The following is a 6000-nucleotide window of genomic DNA, read 5'->3' on the forward strand; positions in this document are numbered from 1 at the left end:
AGGCACAGTGGCCTGTCCAAAGGCGCAGTGGCCTGTCCAAAGGCGCAGTGGCCTGTCCAAAGGCGCAGTGGCCTATCCAAAGGCGCAATGCCATATCCATAGGAGCAATGCCATATCCATAGGAGCAATGCCATATCCATAGGAGCAATGCCATATCCATAGGAGCAATGCCATATCCATAGGAGCAATGCCATATCCATAGGAGCAATGCCATATCCATAGGAGCAATGCCATATCAAGTCAAGAATCAAGCAGCACGCTGCAAAAGTCAACATGTGCGGATCATGTGCCCAGGAGGGGGCAGTGTGGTTGCCTTTGGTTATGGGTGCACGACGGAAAGGTTGCAGGTGGGGACAGTGTTTGGGGGTCTGACGGTTGGTCTTGCTTAAGAGGTTGTGGCTTATCTGGATCCAGCGGTGTCTTGTGCTTGGTTGCCATTGACGGCTCACTTGGGGGAGGACGTGGTGACTTGGATGGAGACAAAACTGAATTTTGACGCGGAGACCAATGTCCAAGCTTGCCATATGACTTGTACCATTTTGTGTCTTTTTCTAACCTGCCACTGTCGTGCTCGCTGCGTTCTTTGTTCTCCCCCATCGGTGTAGGGCGGCGTTGGAGCGAGCCGATCCCGAATGTCCAATTTTGCAATTTGACTTGTACCATTTTGTCTTTTTCTAACCTGCCACTGTTGCACTTCATCTAACCCTAACCTACCACCGCTGTGGTACTTGCGGTCTTTGTTCTCCCCTAGGTGTAGGACAGCATTGGAGCGAGACGGTAGCATTTAGTCTTTTTCTAACCTACCGCTGTCGTGCTTGATCGAAGCTGTGTGTCCTTTGTTCTCTAGGTGAGGGGGCGGTGTTTGGGCGAGCGGGTCCACGAGGAAGACGTAGTGATGCGAGCAGCGCCCAACTCATTGCATGTTCTGCCATTTGCAGGCCGGACGCAAAAGGGGGGGGGGTGACGCACGGCCCCATCCGACCGGGCGACGCTCACCAATAGTAGCTAGCCGCTGTGATCAAGTAAGCAAGTGACCGACAACTTGGGGTGCTCTTTGAGTTTCTAACATTTGTTTCTGCAGATGGCGACCGGGATGTGACGCGATCTGATCAGAGGTCAACGGACCGCTGTTGCATCGCTCTGAAGTCGCCGAGTTCTGAGGGAGACCCGCTTCCCTGGAGGCGTCGACCTGCGCAGCTTCAACGTGTGAAATGGATTTTTTTTTTTTAAAATTACACCAGCGGTGTCCCAATGTCTGCTTGAGGGCTGCATACTGAAACAAATTCAGAATTCTTTGACGCAAATTCATTAAATCAATCACGAAATGTTGCCATTGATATTTAGTCCTACAAAGCAGTGTCGTGTTCAGTCGTGTGGTGTGTTGATCAAGTTGCCCCGAGGCTGCCATTTGGACACCAATGGTGACATGTGTGTAGGGCTGCACGTGTATTGGAAAACTGCCATATGGTGGTCTAGGTTATTGACATGCATTTTAAGACAGCAAAGATTTTTTTTTTTTTTTCATGTCTCAAATGAAACATGCTTTCTTGCCTAACTATTTGTAATGAGTTAAGACTAAGTCATTGATGTAAGTTAAAGTTAACTCATCTAACTGATCTTATTGCGATCAAATAGTTAACCTCCATCCAAGAATTTTGCACAACTTGCCTCAATGCAGTGGTCTGGCCCAATACTGCCATATCATTGATTTTCCAAAATGTTGTGCAGCCCTCATTGAGTGCCAAACGCGCAGCGACGGCAAGCGCAAGCGACCGCGCAGCGACGGCAAGCGCAAGCGACGGCAAGCGCAAGCGACTGCAAGCGACCGCGCAGCGACGGCAAGCGCAAGCGACGGCAAGCGCAAGCGACGGCAAGCGCAAGCGACGGCAAGCGCAAGCGACGGCAAGCGCAAGCGACGGCAAGCGCAAGCGACGGCAAGCGCAAGCGACGGCAAGCGCAAGCGACGGCAAGCGCAAGCGACGGCGCAGCGAGACTTTTGTGCTTGTCTTGCTAGGTGGAAGAGACGATGTATGAAACGAAGAGCCGGTGGACGGAGGCCACCAGACCCGCGATTGGTGAGCGGGGTGCAAAGGAAGGAATCACCCAAAGAAAGCAGTCGCCAAGTGTTGAAGAGGAGCCTGATGCACGACTGGCCAAGGCTGGCCAGAGGCGGTGACATGGCAATCCAATCTGCAAGCGTAGTGTACACACTGTTGGTTTTAATTTAATTTCCTTATTTTTCTGCCTTTCACCTGGCAGCGGATGGGGCGAGCGCCAGCCTCCACCGAGAGGGACTGGGCTGCACCCACAAGACCAGGGAGGGGGCAGGTAATGAGCACGTTGACAGAAGTGGGCCGCATGCAAATGAGTGCCGTTTGTCTTTTTGCACTTGTGCGAGGCGGAAGACGAGTCCAACACCGGCCGGAGCAGACCCGGCCGGACCTTGGCCCGTGACGAGCGGCCCACACGAGACTGATGGGTGCAGATGCAGCCAGCGTTTCGGGGGAGTATGACTTTGTTTTTTCTTTTGTGCTTTCCCTACCCCTGTCTGTTTGAATAGGGTAACTAGTAGCACGCACGGGCATTTGGGTTGCTGTGACCCTCTAGATACGAATCGGCAAAGTAGACACCCCCTGCCTGCCTCCCTTCCTCCCCCCTTCCCTTCCCCCCTCTCTCTCTCTCTCTCTCTCTCTCTCTCTCTCTCTCTCTCTCTCTCGCTCTCGCTCTCTCTCGCTCTCTCTCGCTCTCTCTCGCTCTCTCTCGCTCTCTCGCTCTCTCTCTCTCTCTCGCTCTCTTTCTCCAACGCGCCCGGCAGTACCTGCATGGCCTGGTGCACTCAGGATGGAACGTGGCTATACCTTGCCCTTTGTGGAATACCAGGGTATAATGTCTGCCAGACTGGGTCCCAGTGTCGTCGACGGTGTCGAGGACAAGGAGCTTCTCCGTGACGCTCTCCGTGACGTCACGTTTTCCTCTTTTTTTCCTCTCTGGGCCAAGCCAGCTCTACTCAGGGGGAACTGGCCGGTTGCGCTTAAGTGCGCACCAAAGCCTCTTCTCATCTCCTCTCGCCCTCTCTCTCTCCCTCCCTCCCTCCCTCCCTCCCTTTTTGTAAGGGGTTAAACATTTCATAACCCGGATCGCTCCAATGCGGGAGGGCCGTATGAGACATGCGCCAGCCCGTGCGTGCCGCTAGTTACCTGATTCAAACTTACCTTAGTCAAGGTTGGGGGGGGGTGCTAGTGGAATTTTTCCCCTTGCCAAAACCAACACAATATGTCTGCCTTTCAGGATTGCTGGGGCACTGGATCGGACGAGTGCCTGCACAGAGAGGGACTGGACAGGACCGCGGGACCAGAGGGTAATAATAAAAAACTTTATTTGTAGAGCACCTTTCATACAAGAAATGCAGCTCAAAGCACTTTACGACAAAGAAAGAAATTATAAGCATTGAATTCTTCATATAGGAACAGACATAAAAAGAAAACAAAAACATTCATGTGTGCATACGCTATTAATAAAGGGAGCTTAAAATAGGAGCAAGCTTTAATAGACAGGTAATGAGTACGTCCACAGAAGTGAACCGCATGCAACAGAGAGCCGTTTTTCTTTTTGCAGTGGCACGAGGCGGAGGATGAGTCCAAACGTCGAATACCGGCCGGGGGGGAGACAACCTTCGCCCGTGATGAGCGGCCGACACGAGACGGACGGGTGCGGATGCGGCGAGGGCAAAGCGCCCAGCCAGCATTTAAGGAGAGTATGACTGCGTTTTTTCTTTTGTCATTTCTTTCCTTCCCTCCCTCCCTCCCTCCACTTTTTCACTGGGTGTGCACACTGGCTATCTGCATGATGCCGCTTTCTTTCTCTCTCAGCGCCGCGTCATTTTGCAATATTGTTGTTTTACTGTTGTTTTTTTAATCATGAAATGAACTGTTTGTACTGTAATTGTGTGTGTGTACCACTGAACTGCAATTAAACTGTGAACTGAATTCAAGTGGTCCATTTTAAACATTGGCATTGGCAGTCTATCGTGCATACAAACTGGAATCATTTGAGACATTCTCAATGACAAGACAATTGTAAAGTTAGGCTGAAACAAAATTGACTTAAATATGCAGTGTCAGGCTTTTTATTTATTTTTTTAACTACACAAAGAAAAGCTGCATGCATTCTAAATTGTTGACAAAAGCCAAGTAGCCGGACACCCATAGATGCAAACGACAAGTGTACAAACGGTCTCTGTTGCGATCAGTAAGTCATCTTTGGAAACCCTGCTTTAAAATGGCCACCGAACTCAGAATCTTGCAGAATGTTGGTACATTTTTCTGTAAGAGTAAAAGCTGTTATTTGAATCTAGTCAGAGCCATTTTTTGGTTTGTTTTGAATCGTCATGCATCATGTGGGCATTCTTGTGAATAAAATCAACAGTGGTGTGTTTGCTTCCTGTTGGTGGTCTTGTAAATAAAGTCAACTTTGGTGTCATCATTCGCGATGTGCCTCAATCGATGGTGCATCTCTTGAATGTGAAACTTCTTGCATGTTTTGTTGCAGGGCTTGCCGTCCCCATTGGCTGTCTGACTACAAAGAAGGCTGCTGCTGTCCAGTCCAGGTTGCTGCTATAGTCAATTGAATTTATAAACACAGCGTGTAACTTCCAGGACCTTAGCTTTCAATTCAAAGCAGAGTTGCTAAACTACACGGCCAGCCTCGGCACATGTACTGGGTGGTACCACCCAGTTCAGAGTGAAGTAAAGGCCAGAATGTTCTTATTCATACCGGCATCCTTATGAAATTGACCATATCAGAAAGGCTACATGAATTCCAAGTGCGGCCACCGAGTAGCAGCATATTTGCCTCAACCTGTCTGATGCTGGGTCAATGCGATGCACCTTTTGTTGTTTTGCCCAAAACAACCTAAGAAATAAAGTACTGCCGTTATCTCGCCAGTGTGCATGTGTGTTCAAAGTACAAAACTCATTTGCGTGATAGTCTAAACCACATGCTAGATATTTGCATCAACCTGTCTGATGCTCTATTTAACTGTATGCGATAATTTTTAACAATTTTAATCATTTAAATTTTTAAGTACATTACAAATGAAAGGCGCCCCAATTAGACAGCTGGGTCAATGTGACCCGTCTTTTGCGGTTTGTTCTGCCCAAAGCAACCTAACAAATGCACATAAGTACTGCCGCTATCTCGCCAATGTGCGTGTCTCTAAAATGTACAAAGCAAGCAAATTCATTTGCATAATAAACTTCCAAACCACATGCTAAAAAAATATTCATGTGATGCAGAAAGTCTTCTGTAGCTTGCTAAGATTTGCCAATTTGAGCAATGCCGTATCCGAACCCGAGGCTGGGGGTTGCCCGTTTTTTTACACCTCTGCTAATGTGTATCAAGCATACCAGATGGTGTTTTAGAACAGCCTAGAAATTAAGTTACAAAAAGTTAAAAAAACGTACTAAAGTTTAAAAAAGTTATTGATTATATATTTGCTCCAAGGAGGGAGTATTGTCAAACGTCACCTCCTTCATAGTCTGCGCATTGTTGTGTGCTTCGCAGCGCGGTGTAGACAGCAGGGGGGGCAGGCGGCGCAGGCAGCAGGGGTGGGGAATCGAACCCTGGATCTCAGGTGTTCGAGCGCAGCGACGGAGCCACTCGCCAAGCGTGGCGAGCTCGGCAGTGACCCCGCTTTCACTTCGAGTCATTCTTATACGTTCAGTATTACGCTCCGCGCGTGCTGGGTAAGTACAAAAGAGAACTGGCGGCCGCCGATTGCCAGGTCACGCTGGCCGACCGGTTCGTGACACGGCCTCATGCCCCGTACAGCCCTGGTTCGATCCCAGCGGTGGGAACTTTCTCCGGCCCGCTTTTGTAAGCGTCTGAATACATGCATATAGGTTGCATGTCGACGAATTTATTTATGTGTAAACGCCCAGTGTGGCCCCGCCTGCAAGTGGGCGGGGCGATGCAGCTGGCCCCGCCCCTGGCCCCACCCTA

The 6000-nt window shown here is 49.6% G+C and overlaps 1 protein-coding gene across 1 annotated transcript in view; it reads left to right on the forward strand.

The window, feature by feature from the left end:
- Nucleotides 1-4482, forward strand: part of clybl (citrate lyase beta like) — a 97758-nt gene extending 93276 nt beyond the window's left edge. Inside the window, exons 14-18 of the mRNA XM_088382159.1 lie at nucleotides 939-1022; nucleotides 1082-2172; nucleotides 2260-2328; nucleotides 2399-3358; nucleotides 3616-4482. The gene's annotated coding sequence lies outside the window, so the exon portion shown is untranslated. The remainder of the gene's footprint in view (nucleotides 1-938; nucleotides 1023-1081; nucleotides 2173-2259; nucleotides 2329-2398; nucleotides 3359-3615) is intronic.
- Nucleotides 4483-6000: the final 1518 nt, after the last annotated feature.

The sequence above is a fragment of the Syngnathus floridae genome, chromosome 8 (assembly GCF_059516105.1).
Source record: "Syngnathus floridae isolate MCC-2025c chromosome 8, RoL_Sflo_1.0, whole genome shotgun sequence".
NCBI lineage: Eukaryota > Metazoa > Chordata > Actinopteri > Syngnathiformes > Syngnathidae > Syngnathus > Syngnathus floridae.